We start from the raw sequence: 21,757 nt of genomic DNA, 5'->3' as shown, positions 1-21,757 counted from the left end.
ACTATTACAACTTCCACTGCACAAATGAGGACATTGAGACCCAGAGAAATTATATATCTCATCCAATGTTGCACTACTGGTAAAACAGAGCCGGGATTCAAACACAGGTCAGTCCAACCTGACTAGCTAGCGTTTTAAACTATTATACAGAGCCTCTCAATGAAAGAGAAATGTAGCATGTTATTTTTAGAGGCAACTGAACACTTATATGCCGGGCCATCTTTACGCTGTGGGATGGATTTGTAGCTGAAAGATTTGATCATCAGCTTCGGGTGTTTCTGTGCAACTGAGAACAAACTGAGACTAAAGAGACAACAGAGTGAAGCCACGCGAGATTATTGGGCCCCTGGGTGGTTCTCCACAGGCCCCCTCACCACTTCACAGATATTTACATCAAGCGGCTTCCTGGTCATCATCCACACAGCATCCCATCTCACAGGTGCTTTTGACATTCCTAATGTGGCTCCATTTTCTCCTCCCCGTCTCCTGTTTCTAGTGCCAGGGAAGACCATTCATAAATCACCATTCTTCCTGCAAATCCTTAACCCTCTACAACCTGCCTGGAGTGTGGGGTTTTTTTATGCTTCCCTTGCCTTGAAGATTACCAACTTGTCTAGGCAGCCTTTCAGCTAACTCTTCAGTACCAAGTGCTGTGAGATGCTGATAAATGTTTTAAAGATGTACTGAATAATGCTTTCTTGTCCCCAAACTTGGTGCTATCCCCTAGTAAGCCCAAGAAATGATGATGGTGATGGTGGTGATGATGATGACAATGATGGTGGTGTACTTATTTATTGAGTACTTAACTATATTCCAGACACTTTACCTCCATAATCTCATTTAATCCTCAGTGTCAACCTTATGCGATAGCTACTATTATTATCGTACCCATGATGAAAAATGAAGCTCAGAGAGATTAAGTAATCTGCCTAATGTTATCCAACTGATAATTGGAAGAACTGAGATTTATAGCCAGGCAGTATATAGAATGCTAGACAGAGCCCATGGACAAGCAAATATCTGGTCATAAAAAGAAAATTTGCTCGTTTTCCCTTGGGTTCAATTCTTCTCTTCCAGCTATACCTGGGCTCTCTCCTCTCCATCCTGCGGTCTCAGGCAGAGAAGGAATGTTCCACAGATCTCCCTGACAGAGGGCTAACCATATTTCTTCTGCCAATGCATCTGATACCAAGAGAAAGTGGGTAGCCTGTATGTGCCATTCTCCCTCATGTTGAGGGATTCACTGAAAACTGTGGTTGCCCTTTGACACTTCTGCAGGAAAGCTCTAGTCTGCTATCTTTGGGGGAAATTCCACTGCTAGAAAAAGCGATAAAAGACAAGAAACCAATGATGAGCTGCTGGGCAGGAAGACTCTGGCCATTTCTTTGAGAAAGAATTGTTTGGTCCTGGAGGGCATCTGAACAATGCATGGGGTACTTTTCTTTCAGACAGCCTCACAGCTTCCTCCCTCACTCATTTCAGGTCTTTATTCAAAAGCTGCCTTCTCAGTGAGATCTCTCTGAATCAAACTGCAACCCTCTCAAAGTTTATATTCTTTCCCTGCTTTGTTTTCTTCTCCTTAGGATGTATCACTGTCTAACATCCTGTGTGCCTTAATTTAGTCTGTTATCTGTCTCTTGCACTAGGATGTAAATTTCATGAGACAGGAATTTTTGTCTGTTTTGTTCATTGCCATTTCCCAGCACCCACAGCAATGCTTGGCACACAGTAGGGGTTCAGTAATTATTTGTTGAATGAACAAATACATCAAAGTCTTAAGTGTACAATCTGTAAAAGCTGAATGAGAGAATGGAAACAGCCATATTTCAGGGTAATTAATGATGGGAAAATGGTTGAGTTATATTACTACATTTTAACTATAGAAGTAATTGGGTCCATTTTAATGGTATTTGGTGTTGTGGCATAAATGGATATGATTTGGGGATTTAGAAATGCATAAACATTTTTCAATTAAAGTAAATGGAATTTACATTTTTTACTTAGAAGAATTCAGTCTATGAAGAATTTTTTAAGACTCTTCACAAGGCAGGGGTAGACTATAGTGAAAAATGAGAACCACTTAAATAAGTAACTGTGGTATATCAGTACTATGGAATATTATGCAACAGTTAAAAAGAATGTGCCTTAGGGGCCAGCCCAGTGACATAGTGGGTAAGTTCATGCACTTTGTTTCAGTGGCCCAGAGTTCACGGGTTCAGATCCTGGGTGCAAACCTACACAGCACTCATCAAGACATGCTGTGGCAGCAACCCACATGCAAAGAAATAGAGGAAGATTGGCACAGATGTTAGCTCAGGGCCAATCTTCCTCACCAAAAGAAGAAGAAGAAGAAGAAGAAGAATGTGTCTTAGTCAGTTTGGGTTATGGGCTATAACAAATAAACGTAGGCTGGATGACCTAAACAAACATTTATTCCTCCAATTCTGGAGGCTGGGAAGTCCAAGATCAAGGTGCTGGCAGATCTACTGTCTGGTGAGGGCCTACTTCCTCATTTGCAGATGGCGGTCTTCTGGTTGCATCCTCATATGGCAGAGTGCAGAGAGGGAGAGGAAGCAAGCTCTCTCGTGTCTCTTCTTATAAGGGCACTAATCCCATTCATGAGGGCTCCACCCTCACAACCTAAATACTTTCCAAAAGCCCCACCTCCTACTGCCACCACATTGGGGATTAGCCTTCAACATAGGAGCTCTACAGGGACACAAACACTCAGTTGATAGCAGGATGGAATAGATCTCTGTGCTAACAGATAGAGCTCCAAGATGTGTCATTGAGCGAAAAAAGAAAGCTGCAGTATGGTACTGGGAGTATATTTTTTCGAAAATAACACATGCATACACACAAAAACATACTACACACACACACACCCCTAGAAGAAGATCTGGAAAGATATACACAAAACTATTAACAGTGCTTGTGGGCCGGCCCAGTGGTGCAACGGTTAAGTGCACGTGTTCTGCTTCCATGGCCCGGGGTTCGCCAGTTCAGATCCTGGGTGCGGACATGGCACCACTTGGCACGCCATGCTGTGGTAGGCGTCCCACATATAAAGTAGAGGAAGATGGGCACGGATGTTAGCTCAGGGCCAGTCTTCCTTAGCAAAAAGAGGAGGATTGACAGTAGTTAGCTCAGGGCTAATCTTCCTTAAAAAAAAAAAACAGTGCTTGCGACCAGCGTCAGGGAGAAGGTCAGAATTTGACATGGTAATCAAAGGAGACTCTGGTGTTATTTGTAATATTTAAATATTTTTATAATGAAAATGTGTTAATGGATGACTTAAATAAGGAAATTTTTAAAAATCAAACCGAGAAGCAAAAGAAAATTGCTTCTGATCAGGGAAGTGAGAGGATAGGGCCCTGCCGGAGACTTACGTTGTAAATAAACTGTAAAATGCACAGGTTATTTTTCAACAGAAGAACCAGAAGTGTGAGAGAGAGCATCTAAATGATTTCGATTTGTTTGTCTTCAGTGTTCCTAAAAGGTTCTAAGACAAATTTGATGACTATACAAATCTCTCCTTGCTTTCCTCAGAAAAGCCCAAACTAAGTATTCCAAATGCATGGTTTGTGAAGACTGATGATGTAAACAGAAAAATCTGTCATTTCCATCTCATTGGAAAAAGACTCCAACTTCCTTAGCCAGACAGTCTCTCTGATCTTCCTCCTAAACCCGAACAGCTCTGGGATACATAATGACTACAGAAGCAATTTCAGAAACTTCTGGAGGGAAGCGCCACACAAATAAATGAGTCTCTGGTTCAGAGTTATTAGCTTGATGCCCAAACGCATATCATATCTGCAAGAGGCAGTTTACAATCTGCTCATCTTGACAAATGTATCCCAAGGGGTTCAAATCCCTGCATTTGCAATTCCTGTCTCTCCCTCTCCAAATTTATGGCGAAATTGTAGACTCGGATAACGTGTCAGGGCTGAACGAACCGAGGTCTCTGCTCTGCTCCCGCAGCTTCATTTCCCTCAAAGAAGAGTAATAAATGGAAAGCAAACTCTCAGCGGATAATGAATCTGAGTCCTAATGACCTTCCTGAACTACAAAATGGATTCGTAATTTCCTTGGCATTGCCCAAACCATTTGGTGCCTGTAGTGACGTATGAAAACATTTTAGCCATTTGGGACCACGACTGTGCGTTTTTAACCATTTCCTCAATGATTCATGAAAGGTCAGAACTACTTTTCCCTGGCAAGGTAAGAATTGTCCGTCGATGATATTGGAAGACTTCTTTCCCACCTGCCCTGTGTATTGCCTTGATGGGGGTGTGATTGATTATTAACAAGTCTTGGTCTATTCTGCAGCCTCTGGGACCACAGTATGGCCATCTCTGTAAGATATGGGTGTTACAAGCCAATGCCTGGTATCCTACATCTCTCTCTCTTTTAAAACCACTTGGTCTCTGGCAAGGAAGGTAGAGTGAAGACTCGCATTTACTCGAAGGAAGTCTTGTGCAAAATAACGTTTGCTTGCTGAACAGTGCCCAGTCTGTCACTCGGCTGGTCGTCTCCATCTGGATTTGCTGAAAAGGCAGCAGTTGGTCATTCACTGCTGGGCAGCAATACCAAATGGGAGTAATATACATCAAATCGTCTGAAATTAGTTGGCTTAAAAGATGAAAGGCTCATTGATTTTTAAAAGCCTTCCATGTATTGCATCCAAATGTTGCCTTTTTGCTTCTTTGAGGTTGTAATATACTTTTCATTCCAGAGCTATAACTGAAACAAATCATGAGGTAAAGTAAAAGAGGAGAACATCTATTGATTTTCATGAACCTATACTCTTCATTCATTCAATCATCCAGCCAGCCAGCCAGTTCACAAACACTTATTGCAACTGCCATGCAACTCTACTAAATAGGGTTCAATTTGAAATTCACCTTGTACTTCTATCATCCAAAATTATATATATCATTTTGAGCAAAGAAATCCACTGGACATATCCAGAGCTTCTTGCAACCACTCACCTATATGCTGATGACACCCAAATTTCTGACATCAGTCTAAATTCCAGCCATATAGTCAACTTCCTACCAGACACCTGTACATCAGTATTTAGGTGTCCCACTAAACTTAGTCTGAACATGTCCAAATTGAATTCATCTTCTTTCCCCCTCCTCCTACCATCACTGTCCCAGGTGGATGCATAGTGTTACTCTCCCAGAAGTCTAGCTGCCACCCTGGGTTGTCACTTTTTTTCATCCTCAGCAGGGCGAGTTGAGGTTTTCAAGCACTATCAATTACTACTTCTTTGTTTATCTTCCTCCATCCCATTGCCTTAGTCTTGTTTCATTTTCTTCTCATCCGTCCTGTGAACTAGTGTAATAGATACTGAGGGGTAGCAGAATATGCCACCCCAAATATGACTGTAGGAGTTCAAGATACGCTACCCCAAAGTATGCTGCTTTGGTATGTTGATTATTTTGAGCCGTAGGCACTTGAAAAACAGTAAATGCAGGGAGAGACTTTCTCTGAACTCCCCTTATCTGCTTAAAGACAGATCCTCCAAAAAGAACTCAGTTGTCATAGATCCCCTCCCCTGGAGATTCATCAACTAGGGAGGATTGACTCTTATCAAAGGAGAGGAGACTAGAAGTCCATACCACACCCAGAGAAACCTAGTCACAAACTATCATACCTCCCATCTATTCTTATAAAGGCCCATTCGTGTTTCCTAAAGTCATTTATTCTCCCTAAGAGGCCTACATGCCCTCTCCCCTTTCCCTATTAAGATGCTATTTAAGCCTGAATTCTAAGTCACATCAAGGAGTTACTCATTTTTCCCTGAGTATCTTCCATGTATACATAAAGATACATGTTAGTAAACTTCTGTTTGTTTTTCTCTTGTTAATCTGTCTTTTGCTATGTGGTCTCAGCTGAGAACCCAGAAGGATAGAGGGAAAATTACTTTTCCTCCCCAACAATACCATGCTGGTGTTGACGCTGAACCTCTTAATCTCAAGTTCGTGTGCCTGATGCACACTAAGCCAATCACGAGACATCAGTGCTTTGAGATGGAAAAAGGTTTATTCAAATTGGCCAAAATGAGAAGACAGAAGGATAGGTTCTCTCAAATCCACCTTAACAAGAGAAGAAAGCAGAGGTTTTAGAGAGCTAAGGGGCTAGGCAAAAGTTTCAGAGAAACAAAGGGGTAATCCATGTTTCTCTCACTCCAGATAAGCTCTTGGACAATCTGACTTCTGGGGGTCAGTGGCAGCTGGGGGCTGGTTATCTGGTGATCATATCTTCCTTTAAGACATTCTTTTTCTTCTGTAAAACAAACTCACAAATCCTTGTGACCCTTGAGTCATCCCTGAAGTTAAACAAGAAAACAGTAAATGGACAAGATTAACTTCTTTTCATAACAAGGTGGAAAGGTAATCTTATTGAATATTTACAGCAACCCTCAGGCACCCAGCTTCATGGTCAGTGCAGGTCTCAGTCCGGTTCTCATCGCCCATGATGGTATGGTCAGCATGGTCTCTCTCAGAGCACAAATCTGGTTGTTCCTCAGATTAAAACCCTCACTGGCTCACCCCAGCATTCAGGAAAATACCCTCTCCAGTCTGGTCCCTGCCTACCTTTTCAGGCACCTTCATCAATTCTTCCCACAAGACTCAAGGGTAAAACCCACCGAGATCCTCGTGGGTTGCCCCTTGCACCATGCTCTCTCTCACCTCTGTGCAGTGGCAACTTAACTTATGCGGCTGCCACCATGCATTGATTGGAGCCCAAGAGAGACCTGTATGAAATGAAGGACAGCATTGACAATGTCATAGACAATGCATTTCTAAATCAGTACTGCATCGTTGACACAAGTGAAATTGGGCTTTAATGGAATTTATCTCTCACTGGATTTTTTAAAAATCTGGTTATAGTATAAACCCAAAAGAGTGGGTGAAATTCCATAAATCCTCCAGTGTCTCAATCTTCTCTTACTGCAACCATTCAAAAACTGGTATTTACAGATAATTGGGAAGGAAAAAAAGGATTTTCCGGGGAAGTATGTTTAACCAATAATAAACCTTTTTTTTTTTTAACTATAGAAACTTCCCAAACGTTTTGGTTTATTATTGTGCATTAGAACTCTCCAAAAAGCAGATTTAAGGTATAGCTTTTCTCCAGGTTGAACAGAGAAGCCTGATTCTGGAACATCAATTAACAGGTCCTACAGTGGTGTTCCTCTGAATGCAATCTGGCTTCTCTCTGTTCCAATAAGCTTTGGTGTAATAAATCATTCCTTCAGCTGTGCAACAGTGTTTAAGGCCTCTCTCCTAAATCTTTAATTGGTTAAGCAGTTACAAGCTCAAATTATATAGCGTAAAAAATATCATAACACATCACAGTATTGTCAGGTTTCCCTTGCAGAACTCTGACGTTCTCAAGCTTAATAAAACCCACCTCTCTCTCATATTAATTACCTCAATGTCCTTGAAATAGAGAATATCACAGTTACCACTATTTGCAAAGAGAGCATATTTCTGTCTCCTGTCTCCTGCATGCCAGGAGCCCACTCTGTGTGTGTGTGTGTGTGTGTGTGTGTGTGTGTGTATGTGTGTGTTTTGGAAGACACATAGATCTTGAATGAGAGCCCCCTTTTCTGTACATCACTGCCCAAGTGCCTTTATATGTGTTCCTTCCTCCCTGTTCAACTTATTCTTTAGACTCAGATTGTGTCCCCTCCTCCAGGAAGTCTTCCCTCACTTCTGTCTTCTACCTTTATTTAGCTGTCCCTTGTCTGGGCTCCCATACCAGTCTATCCATTAAGTTCACAAATTTTCACAAACACTTACTGGGTAATTTCTCCATCAGGCAGCTGGCTTGGTGCTGGGACTTCAGAGATAGATAAAACCAGTCCCTCAAGGAGTTAAGATGCAGCTCAACCCTTTTCTGACTGCATTATAATTGTTTGGGTTACCTATCTTTGCCATCGGACTGTGCCTGGCATAATGTAGGTATTATGTTAACAAACGGATGGATAAATGAAAGACCTTCACTTCAGCAATATGTTAATAATCAAAAAGGAGCCCATCGGAGGCCTCCGTATGTAACAAACTTCAATTAAATTTCACTGAAAAAACTGCTAATACACTAAGTCTAGGTGCTGGGATGGTGGGGTAGGTTCCACACTGCTCAACTGCTCAGGGGTGTTAATTAAACAGGAAGGAGAGATGGAGGCTCGGACACTGGGGCACAGGTAGGCCAACCTGGGTCCCTGGGGAGGGGAGGCCTACATGCCCAGGGCTCATACAACTGGTTCGCAAGAACTGGCTCCCAAGAGAGGTGGGATAACCTCCTCTCTCCTCCTTGTCTTGCCTCCCCATGGTTCTTCCACCCTTACCCATCCCATCTAAATGAGCAGATTCTGCAGACCACAGCCTGTGTGATTTCTGACTATGATGAAATTTCAGGCGCTACATTGATCTGATTATTCTGTAAAAAAGCAACAATTACTGAATAATGGAGAACTTTTCTTCTAGTATTAGTCTACTATTTAGATAGCTAGAATAAAATAGTCAATTTTTTAAAATACTCTTTTTCTCTACTGAATTTTTCGCTCTGAATAATCTAAGAAAAAAATCTCACCGCGATGTAGTCATTGAGCACTGTGGTTTGTTTTGGCAGAGAGGATCTTTGTTATGATAAATTGCTTAAAAATAAAACCTACGTTGTTCGTTTGCCAAAGGAGGAAGGGGAATAGAGATGATTTCCTGTCTCTCTGAAGCAAATTTCAAGTATAAAAATGTGTTTTGAACCCAGTAAGCAGAAAGGGACTTTTCAGGTGCTCAGTTCACAGTCTTTCCTCAACAATATTTGGGTGTTTTGCATTATAATTAATATCATTCACCACAAGGGATCTTGACATCTGTTAAAAGACTTTCACTCTTTTAAATAATCGATTGAACAATTACTCATTGATCCTATTTTATGAGCATGCAGAGCAAAAAGCTTCATTTCCTGCAGTTCTCACAACACCAAATAATTGAGCTCTTTAGAGGTACTTTGGTGAGAGACAAGAGAAACATTTGTGTAAGAGTGCTTGTGGCAGAGTATTGTCTGTAAGTACACCCTCCAAGCACTGTGGGGACACAGACTCATGATACAGAACCCCCTATTAGAAGTGTTTGTGAAAGGCATTTGTCTGTTTTGCACAATCTTTGTTTTCTAAGAAAAAAGAATCTACTTTTACCTCCACAGAGAGAGATGCCATGATTAAGATGCAACAGAACAGAGGGTTAAGAGCATGGACTTTGATCCAGACCACCTGGGTTCAAATCTCAACTTTGTCACTTAAATGCTGTATGACCTTGAGCAAGTTATTTAACCTCTCTTTGCCTTAATTTCTTCAACCTATAAATTGAGGTGATAAGGGTACTTATCTCTTAGTGTTGTGAGATAAAATGAATTAACTAATGCATGCTAAGTGCTTAAAATAGTGTCTGGCACATAATTGTACTATTATTATTAATCCCTTCCCCAACTCCTACCCCAACATTGGGCAGTGGTTGTATGAGCTATGACTGCCCTAAAACAACTGAAAAAAGATAGCAGATAGATATCTTTTCGTGTGAGTCAAGGAAGCCTCTCCCCAAATGCACACAGCTAGAAGCTAGACTTAGAAATGGTAAACAACCCTTTCAGAACCCTAGTCCATATGTCTCCCTAGAGAATTGACTTCCTTTGCAAACATGAATTTCATGTCAGGGGAAAATAAACATTTAAAGGCAGCTGGAAAGAATCAAGGCTCCATATAAGGATATAAACTGATGCCTGTCTTTACCAGATGCCAAATCCCTGAAAGGACTATCTCTGAAAAAATGTTTAAACTACACAAAACAAATTGTCAGTTGCAGGGGGTGGAGAAGAGAAGATTTTTTTTTTTTTTTAAAGATTTTACTTTTTGCTTTTTCTCCCCAAAGCCCCCCGGTACATAGTTGTGTATTCTTCGTTGTGGGTTCTTCTAGTTGTGGCATGTGGGACGCTGCCTCAGCGTGGTCTGATGAGCAGTGCCATGTCCTCGCCCAGGATTCGAACTAACAAAACACTGGGCCGCCTGCAGCGGAGCGCGCGAACTTAACCACTCGGCCACGGGGCCAGCCCCGAGAAGAGGAGATTTTTAAGTCACCATCATTTATTCAGCATTGCAGAGAGAGGGGCAGGTTTATACTAAAAACGGACTAAAATAAAAAGCAGAGCGCACTACCGCGGGCAAAGGAGACCTTGTCTTATTCCCAGTTCCGTCACTGATGAGCTCAGTGATGTGACCTTGGGTGAAACCCTCCACCTCTGGGGGCTTCAGTTTCCTCAGCTATAAAATGAGACAGTTGAACCAGTTGATCTCTAAGATTTCTTACAGCTCAGACATCCTGTGGTTTTATGAAATAAAATAGATGTTAGATGTTGTACCCAGCAGGCAACGGAAACCAACTCTGGAAATTTAAGCAGGAAATGGATCTTTTTGCAGGATATTACTGGTAGCTCACAGAATCAAAGGGAAGGCTTGAGGACCAGGCTCAGAACCAAGGCAGTTTGGTGGGAATAGGGGGTGTACTGGAGTGTCTAGAAGCAGGAACAACACAACTCTGCTGCTGGAATGAATAACCCCCAATCATTTTTTCCACCCCCATGTCACTGTACCCATAAATCACAGTCCTAAGATAGAGGGTCAAATTGGTCTAGCTCAAGTCACATGTCACCCCTTGTCTGGTGGGCAAGAACCTGATTTACTGTCCTACCAAGACATCATTCAATGGGCGAGAGGTGATTCCCTACAATGAGACTGGCATAAGGTTGTGAAAGAAAAGTAATGACTACTGTGCCACTCTTCACTACAAATGTTGTGTTTGCCTTCATGGTATCACATACTGGTATCACTATTCTGTGAAAATAGATGGACTATTTCTACAGTTCGTCTGAAAACAGACATATCTTTGGAGGGGGATAATGGCCCCATGACAACATTGTGGACATCCATCACAAAATGTTGGGCAATGACACATGCTTGAAGAATATCTTTAGCACGCCTCAAGAGATTGTCCTGAGGACAAAAACAAGCTCGTGCTTTAAGTCAGTTTCTCTCTGCACATCTCCTTGGAATTGAGGAAGAACATTCACAGATGCACCTAACAGTCATTTTCCTCTTCTTCCACGTTTGGAAAGCCTTGTTTTTATTCTAATGGTCAATTCCCCTCCCCATCTTAAGAACTAGACAAATCTTTATTTCTTTTCCGTTTCTTTTTTTTTTTTTTTTTTTTTGCTGGGGAAGATTCACCCTGAGCTAACATCTGTGCCAATCTTCCTCTGTTTTGTATGTGGGTCGCCACCACAGCATGACTGCCAACAAGTGGAGTAGGTCCACAGCCAGGAACAGAACTCAGGCCTCCAAAGTGGGGCAGTGCACCAAACTTAACCACTAGCCTACAGGGCCAGCCCCAGAACAAGACAAATCTTGATCCTTCTAAACTAGTCATGATGGTCCCATTTCCCCTGTCATTGCTGGTTTAAGGGTGGGTCTGTGATCCAATTCTAGATGCTCTGGCATGAGGGAAAATCTACTGGAGTAGGGGTGGGGGGCTTCTTGTAAAGATTTCTTTACTCTTAAAAAGGACATTGTGGTGTAAGGATATGATGATTGTTGGTGCCATTGTACCACCATTTAATACAATCTCTCTTGAAATCGTGCGAGGGGAAGCCTGAAGACAAAAGTCAACAAATTGAAGGTGGCAGAGAGGAAAGGGAGGAAAGAACCTGGGTGCTTGATGAAGTGAGTTCTTGAATTAGCCAACCCTGGAAGCACTCTATTGAGAATTTCTGCTAGGTAAGATAAGAAATCTTCTTATCATTTAAGTCATTTTGAATTGAGCCTGCTGTTATTTGCAGATGAGAGTATCTTATTTGATAACCCACAAAACAATATTCTTCCAGTAAGTAGCAGTGTTATCTCCATACTTTCCTCTGGTAACAGAACAGCCTTAACTCTCAGGGGGAAAATAACTCATCCAGAGGATTTTGTGAAGTATGATTTTTTGCTAAGATGTTCTGTTTTCTGCCTGCTCATACATGCACACTTCATCTTGTGCTTCAAATCACAGACACTTCTAGACCACTCTGTCTTTACTAAAGTACATGATTCTCAGTTCACAGAGGATATTTTTTAATGTATCTTTTAGTTGTCATACTTCTCAGTTAATCTGATAATATATCTTATTTAGATTTTTTAAATGTCAGAACTTCTTTCCACTTATTATCCTAAGATCACAACCCATCAGAATAGCACAAATAGGTGAAGGTGGTTAAGAAAGATGTAGACAGGGGTCGGCCTGGTGGCACAGCAGTTAAGTTCGCATGTTCCGCTTCTCAGCAGCCCGGGGTTTGCCAGTTTGGATTCTGGGTGTGGACATGGCACTGCTTGGCAAAAGTCATGCTATGGTAGGCATCCCACATATAAAGTAGAGGAAGATGGGCATGGATGTTAGCTCAGGGCCAGTCTTCCTCAGCAAAAAGAAGAGGATTGGCAGTAGTTAGTTAGCTCAGGGCTAATCTACCTCAAAAAAAAAAAAAAGATGTAGACAGAAAAGAAAAGTAAAATAAATAGAGAGGGAAAGAAGTAAAGTCAAACTATGAAAATAAACTGTGTCAGAAAATTCTGTCCAAGTCTTTATTCCACATGTCTTACATGAATGGAAAGGAATATAGTTGGAAGAGAGAAAGAGAGATAGAGAGACAGACAGACAGAAGCTATCTACTGACAGAGGGAGAAAGAAAGACGCAATTCATACAATATTTGCCTTTTGTAAAATTTGATTGTAATAAATATTGAGCAGGTACAAAAGTGTATTCTAAGATATATGGAGGAGATGATGTCAAGATGGTGGCATAGACAGAATCTGAACTCACCTCCTCCCAAGGACACAACAAATTTACAACTACTCTTGGAAAAATTACCCCTGACAGAGAACTGAAAACTGGGTAAAAAGAACCCCCACAACAAAGGACAGTGCTGACTGAGGTGGAAGAGGCAGAAATTCCTTTCCGGAGAGAAAAATGCCACCTTTGCAAGCTGCAGTGCTTCATGGCTGGCTGGAAGCAATCCTAAGGTATGAAGCATTCCCTGGAAAGCAGGGGATCTGAGTGGGGGAGCATTACTGCTATAAGCAGCTTGTGGACTCAGCACAGCCAAGACAAGTGTCATAATATCTGGCTTTGCTGGCTACTAACAACAATAGGGAGTACTCCCAGAAAAGCTATGGGACATAAGGGGGAAAAAAGCCTGCTCTTAAAGGACCCACACACAAATTCACAGAATTTGTATCAGAAAGCAACCTAAAATCACCAGAAAGAAAGGTGCACAGTCCTTTGGTGAAAAGAGACTCACCTGATGGGCTCTGGGTACTTCTCAGTGAGAGGTGAGACTGCTCCAGGGACGGAGACATTGGTGGCAGCCATTATTGTGACCTAGTACAGGAGTGCTGACATAGACACTGGCAGGCCATTGGAGTTCTTCCCCTGGTCTGTTAGCCCAGGGTCTGCCCCACCCACTAGAGCACCAATTTAATCCATCTCAGCCAGGGCAGGCAGCCTACCCTAGGGACTGGCCACACCCAACAGCAAGCCCTAAGACAATTTGTGGGCCTGCACAGGCTGGGTGCCTGGAACCTCTGCAGTCAGGGTGAGTAGGTCCGCCTCTGCAGGGTAGAGCATGCACAAGGAGCAGGTGGAGTGTGGGGGCATTGGTGGAGTGTGTAGTGCCTCTGCAATGGGGTGACTGGGTCCACTTCAGTGGGCTGGACATGTGCGTGAGGCAGGACTGTGTTGATGGGGTGTATGGCCCTGTGAGTGGTGGGGCTTGTCAGTTGCAGCAGATTTGTGCTTCCCAAACAGCCACATAGGGGACCAGCCCCACCTTCCAAAGCCTAAAACAAATGGGTGCTCCCATGCCTGAGCCTGGCCCCACCCAGCTGAAACCCTGAGAGAGTTGACAACAGCCTTGTAGGCCAGAGGCCTACAGTAATTGTAAGCCCCTGAGCCTAGCAACCAGCCACACTGGGGGCCTACTCACTTAACAGAAAAAGTGTAATGGGAATGTGCTATTAGACCTCGCAGCCAACTGTGCTGGGGCTCCCCACACCTGATAAAGTGACTGAAGGGTCCATAGCAGCCACAGGGAGCAGAGTATTACAACCAGCCGGCCAGGGGGACAGCCTAGTCTCCCTGGGCACCTGTAGCAAGAGCAACCCTGCCACAACAGAAGGACACATGTAGCCCACACAGGGGAATTCCTGGAATATTTGGAACTGGTGACAAGAAGGAAGCACACTGCTGGGCCTTATAAGGCCACTTCTTCAAGATAAGGAGACATAGCTGACCTACCTCATACATATATATAAACACAGAGAAGGAGGCAAAATGAGAAGACAAAGGAATACGTTCCAAGTAAGGGAACAGGGCAAAACCCCAGAAAAAGAACTAAATGAAGCAGAAATAAACAATCTACCTGACAAAGAGTTCAAACAAAAAGTCATAAGGATGCTGACTGATCTTGGGAGAAGAATGGATGAACTCAGTGAGAACTTCAAAGAATTGGAAAAGATAAAAAAGAACCAATCAGAAATGAAGAATACAATACCAGAAACGAAAAATTCATTAGAGGGACTCAATAGCAGAGTAGATGATACAGAAGAACAGATCAGCGAGCTGGATAAAAGACTAGAGGAAATCACCCAAGCTGAACACAGAAAAGAAAAAAGAATTTAAAAGAATGAGGACAGTCTAAGGGACCTCGGGGACAATATCAAGCACACTAACATCCATATTATATGTGTCCCAGAAGGAGAAGAGAGACACAAAGGAGCAGAGAATCTATTTTAAGAAATAATAGCTGAACATTTTCCTAACCTAAGGAAGGAAACAGACATGCAGGTACGAGAAGCACAGAGAGTACCAAACAAGACAAACCAAAAGAGGCCCACACCAAGACACATTATAATTAAAATGTCAGCAATTAAAGACAAAGAGAGAATCCTAAAAACCACAAGAGAAAGTCAACAAGTTACATACAAAGGAAACCCCATAAGGCTATCAGCTGACTTCTCAGCAGAAACCTTGCAGGCTAGAAGGGAGTGGCATATTTAAAGTGCTGAAAGGAAAAAAACCCACAGTCAAGAATACTCTACCCAGCAAGGTTATCATTCAGAATGAAAGGAGAGATAAAGAGTTTCCAAGACAAGCAAAAATGAAAGGAGTTTATCACCAAGAAACTAGCCTTACAAGAAATGCTAAAGGGACTTATTTGAGTGGGAAAGAGAAGACCACAGATAGGAACAAGAAAATCATCAAAAAACAAAAGAAGAGCAGTAAAATCACTGATAAAGGCAAATATATAGTAAAGGCAGAAGATAACCACCTATGAAGGTCAAAAGACAAAAGTACTAAAATTATCTATTTCCATGATAAGAGGGTAACAGATACACACACACACACACACACACAAAAGGTTAGATATGATATCAAAAACATAAAATGTGGGAGGAGGGAATTAAAAGCATAGAGCTTTTAGCAAGAGTTCAAACTAAAGAGACCATCAACTTAATATAGATTGCTATATATGTAGGTTATTATATCTGAATGTCATGGTAATCACAAATCAGAAATCTATAATAAATACACAAAAAATTAAGAGAAAAGAACCAAACATACTATTAAAGAAAGCCATCAAACCACAAAGGAGGAGAGCAAGAGAAGAAAGGAACAGAGAAGAACTACTAAAACACCTAGAAAAAAGGCAACAAAGTAGCAATAAGTACATACTTATCAATAGCTACTTCAAATGTCAATAGACTAAATGCTCCAATCAAAAGGGATATGGTGGCTGATTGGATTTTAAAAAGCAAGACCCATATATATGCTGCGTACAAGAGACACACTTCAGACCTAAAGACACTCACAAACTGAAAGTGAAGGGATGGAAAAAGATACTCCATGCAAATAGCAATGATAAAAAAGCTGGGGTAATAATACTTATATCAGACAAAATAGACTTTAAAACAAAAACTGTAACAAGACACAAAGAAGGGCACTACCTAATGATAAAGGGAACAATCCAACAAGAGGATATAACACTTGTAAATGTCTATGCACCCAACATAGGAGCTCCCAAATATATAAAGCAATTATTAACAGACATAAAAGGAGAAATAGACAGTAACACCATAATAGTAGGGAACTTTAATGCTCCACTTACACCAACGGATAGATCATCCAAACAGAAGATCAATAAGGAAACATTGGCCTTAACTGACACCTTATGCCAGATGGGCTTAGCAGAAATATACAGAACAGTCCATCCAAAAACTGCAGAATATGCATTCTTTTCAAATGCACGTGGAACATTCTCCAGGATAGATCACATATTAGGCCACAAAATAAGTCTCAATAAATTTAAGAAGATTGAAATAATACCAAGCATCTTTTCTGACCACAATGGTATGAAACTAGAAATCAACTATGGGAAGAAAATCAGAAAAGCCACAAATATGTGGAGATTAAATGAAATGCTACTGAACAATGATTGGGTCAATGAAGAAATCAAAGAAGAAATAAAAATATATATGGACACAAATGAAAATGAATATACAACATGCCAAAATTTATGGGAAACAGCAAAAGCAGTTCTAAGAGCGAAGTTTATAGCAATACAGGCCTACCTCAACAAATAAGAAAACTATCAAATAAACAATCTAACAGTGCACCTAAAGGAACTGGAAAAAGAAGAACAAACAAAGCCCAAAATCAGTAGAAGGAAGGAATAATAAAAATCAGAGCAGAAATAAGTGAAATAGGGACTTAAAAAAATAATAGAAAAAAATCAATGAAACTAAGAGCTCATTCTCTGAAAAGATAAAACTGAGAAACCTTTAGCTAGACTCACCAAGGAAAAAAGAGAGAAGGTCAAATAAATAAAAATCAGAAATTAAAGAAGAGAAATTACAACTGACACCTTAGAAATACAAAAGATTATAAAAAAAAAATACTACAAGAAGCTATATGCCAACAAATTGGATAATCTAGAGATGGATAAATTCTTAGAATCATATAACCTTCCAAAACTGAATCAGGAAGAAATATAGAATTTGAATAGACCAATCACCAGGAAGGAGATAGAAACAATAATCAAAAACTCCCAAAAAATAAAAGTCCAGGACCAGACAGTTCCCCTGGTGAATTACCAAACATTCAAAGAAGACTTAATACCTATCCTTCTTAAACTCTTCCAAAAAATTGAAGAGGAGGGGAAGCTTCCTAACTCATTCTACAAAACCAACATTATCCTGATACCAAAACCAGACAACACACAAAAAAAGAAAATTACAGGCCAATATCACTGATGAACACCGATGCAAAAATCCTCAACAAAATACTAGCAAACTGAATACAACAATAGATTAAAAGGATCATACACCATGATCAAGTGGGATTTATTCCAGGGATGCAGGGATGATTCAACATCTGCAAGTCAATCAACATGATACACCACATTAACAAAATGAAGACTAAAAATCACATGATTATCTCAATAGATACAGAGAAAGCATTTGACAAGATACACCATCCATTTATGATAAAAACCTAAGTAAAATGCATATAGAAGGAAAGTATTTCAACATAAGAAAGGCCATATACAACAAACCCACAGCTAATATCATTCTCAATGGAGAAAGACCAAAGGCTATCCCTCTAAGAACAGAAACGAGACAAGGATGCCCACTGTCACTACTCTTATTTAACATAGTATTGGAAGTCCTAGCCAAAGCAATCAGGCAAGAAAAGGAAATAAAAGGGATCCAAATTGGAAAGGAGGAAGTAAAACTGTCACTATTTGTGGATGACATGATTTTATATATAGAAAACCCTAAAGAATCTACCAAAAAACTTCTAGAAATGATAAGTGAATATGGTAAATTTGCAGGATACAAAATCAACATACAAAAATCAGTTGCGTTTCTATACACTAACGATGAAGTAGCAGAAAGAGAAATTAAGAATACGATCCCATTTACAATTGAAACAAAAAGAATAAAATACCTGGGAATAAACCTGACCAAAGTGGTGAAAGATCTGTACACTGAAAACTATAAAACACTGTTGAAAGAAATTGAAGAAGACACAAAGAAATGGAAACATAGTCTGTGCTCTTGGATTGGAAGAAATAACATAGTTAAAATGTCCATACTTCCTAAATCAATCTACAGATTCAATGCAATCCCAAAGTTCCAACATTTTTCACAGAACTAGAACAAAGAAAGCTAAAATTTATATGGAACAACAAAAGATCCCAAGGGGGCCAGCCCTGTGGCTGAGCGGTTAAGTTCGCACGCTCTGCATTGGTGGCCCAGGGTTTCACTGGTTTGGATCCTAAGCGTAGACATGGCGCCGCTCATCAGGCCACGCTGAAGCGGTGACCCACATGCCACAACTAGTAAGACCCACAACTAAAATACACAACTATGTACTGAAGGGATTTGGGGAGAAAAAGCAGAAAAAAAAAAGAAGATTGGCAACGGTTGTTAGCTCAGGTGCCAATCTTTAAGAGAAAAAAAAAAGACCCCAAATAGCCAAAAGAATCCTGAGAAAAAAGAACAGAGCTGGAGGTATCACACTCCTTGATTTCAAAATATACTACAAAGCTATAGTAACCAAAATAGCATGTTACTGGCACAAAAACAGACACACAGGTCAATGGAACAGGATCGAGAGCCCAGAAATAAACCCACACATTTACGGACAGCTAATTTTCAATAAGGGAGCCAAGAACACACAATGGAGAATGGAACATCTTGTCAATAAATGGTATTGGGAAAACTGGACAGCCACATGCAAAAGAATGAAAGTAGACCATTATCTTACACCATAAACAAAAACTAACTCAAAGTGGATTAAAGACTTGAATGTAATACCCAAAACCATGAAACTTCTAGAAGAAAACATAGGTGGTATGCTCTTTGACATCGGTCTTAGCAGCATATTTTCAAGTATCATGTCTGACTGGGCAAGGGAAACAATAGAAAAAATAAACAAATGAGACTCCATCAAACTAAAAGTCTTCTGCACAGCAAAGGAAATCATCAACAAAACGAAAAGACAACATAACAATTGGGAGAAGATATTTGCAAATCATACATCTGATAAGTTGTTAATATCCAAAATATATAAAGAACTCATACATCTCAACAACAAAAAAACTAATAACTCAATTAAAAAATGGGCGAAAGATCTGAACAGACATTTCTCCAAAGAAGATACATGGATGGCCAACAGGCACATGAAAACGTGTTCAACATCATTAGCTATCAGGGAAATGCAAATCAAAACTACAATGAGATATCACCTCACTCCACTCAGAATGGCTATAATTAACAAGACACAAAACAACAAGTGTTGGAGAGGATGTGGAGAGAAGAGAACTTTCATATACTGCTGGTGGGAGTGCAAACTGATGCAGCCACTGTAGAAAACAGTATGGAGATTCCCCCAAAAATTAAGAATAGGACTACCATACAATCCAGCTATTCCCCTGTTGGGTATTTATCCAAAGAACACGAAAACACAAATGCGTAAAGATACATGAACCCCTATGTTCATTGCAGCATTATTCACAATGGCCAAGACTTGGAAGCAACCTAGGTGTCCATCAAGGGATGAATGGATAAAGAAGAAGTGGTATATATACACAATGGAATACTACTCAGGCATAAAAAAATGAAATCTGGCCATTTGTGACAATATGGATGGACCTTGAGGGTATTATACTAAGTGAAATAAGTCAGAAGGAGAAAAGTCAAATACTGTATGATCTCACTCATAAATAGAAGATAAAAACAATGAGAAAAAATCATATAGAGACAGAGATTAATTAGAGTGTTGGTTACCAGAGGGGAAGCAGGGAGGGAGGAGGGTGAAAGGGGTGATTAGGTACACGTGTGTGGTGACGGATGGTAGGTAGTCTTTGAGTGGTGAATATGATGTAATCTACACAGGAATCAAAATACAATGATGTACACCTGAAATTTATATAATGTTACAAACCGATGCTACCAACCAATGTTACCATAATAATATATATAAAAAATATGAAAATTAAAATTAAAAAATAATTAAATAAAATAAACTATATGTAAGCTACGTAGAATCATGATACAATGAACTCTCATATACTCACCACCAAGTTTATAAAAGAACACTGCCCTCGTGTTAGAAGTCCCTGGTATGTGGATCCTCAATCCCATCGCCTTCCCCATTCCCTGAGAGGTGACCACAGTGCTGAATTTACAACCACCATCTGTCAAACTCCATTAACTAAGATGAGTTATGGCAAGGGAGGGGCAGGTAGGCAGAAGTGAGTACCCGTCACTGGGCACTCAGAAGCTGGAGAAGATGTGGTTCCCACTCTCACTCAGTCTAACGGGGAAGCAGACATGAATACAGCTAGTTGTGGTATGAAGCTCCATGGGAAGGTAGCCTATCTGCCTTTGAAGGGTGGAGAGGATTTCTACAGATGGAGGGAAAGGGCAAATGTAATAGTCAGAAAAGAGGCAGGGAAGAGCAAGGTGCTCTGAAGAAGGACTGCTCCATCCAGGCTGACTAAGTATAGGAGGGGAGAGAGTAGAACTTAGGCTAGGTTGAAAGTAGAGTTTGAAGGGAATCTTCTGGAAAATGAAAATTCTTCCAGAAACCAAAACTAGCAGCTCTAAGTTTCGGCAACATCGTTTTCTACACACAGAAGTCTGGCGGGTTGGCGTCTGAGTCTCTTCTCTCCCCCTTTCTCTGCCCCAACCTCACTCCCACCCCTGCATCAAATCAGTTGCCGAGTGCCACCAATTCTCCCTTCATATCCTCTCCTCTGTCTAACCCTCTTTCTACTGTTCTAATTCTACCGTGTCCGCTTGACTGTACAATTCTGGCAGCCTTCTGGCATGGTGCCATGTTTCCTCTCTGCCCTTCCCAATCTACACCTGAATTCCTTTGCATGGGGGGCTAGGGTCCTGGCTACTCAACAGGACACAGAGGTGAGTATGAGTCGCAGTTGGGGATAGAACCACAGATGCAGGACTAAGCTGTAAGTATTAGGGAAGGGGAACAGGGTCAGTTAAGGTCAGGTTCGGAATCAGTTGAAAGGCCGTGCATGCTAAAAGCCAGGGTCAGAGGTGTAAATTGGAAGCCATGAATCACACCAGGCCCCAAGGACCACAAATTTGTTTTTAGTGGAGTCAGTTGGATGAGGAGGGGAGCAGGACTGTCAGGTTAACGGAGACAGGCAGGACCAACAACCAAACAGCAGTTCCAGTCAGATCTTGTCCAAGGGTACGGTTAACCCAGCCTCCTTGCAGTCCCAGAAGACAGCGTTGCTGGTGCTCTCGGCTGGAGCCCCTTTTCTCAGGCACCCCCTCCATGCACCCTGCTTCCTTTGCCCAGGCTCTACCCTGCAGTACCAGGAGCAGCACAGGATTTGCAGCCCAGCGCACCTAGTATTGAATCCTCAAATTAGTCCTGAGAAGGCGGGCAAATTGGTAAGCTGCTCTGGGCCCAGCTTCCTCAGGGATAATGATACCTGTCTCGAGGAGCGGTTGTGAGGAAGAAATGAGAGCATACACGGCACATTCCTGATGTATAGCAGGGCTCAATAAATAGTTCTTCATCCAAAAAATATTTATTAAGAAGCTACTGTGAGCCAAGCATC

Source organism: Equus caballus, chromosome 3, assembly GCF_041296265.1.
Source record: "Equus caballus isolate H_3958 breed thoroughbred chromosome 3, TB-T2T, whole genome shotgun sequence".
Taxonomy (NCBI): domain Eukaryota; kingdom Metazoa; phylum Chordata; class Mammalia; order Perissodactyla; family Equidae; genus Equus; species Equus caballus.
This window is presented reverse-complemented; position numbering follows the sequence as displayed.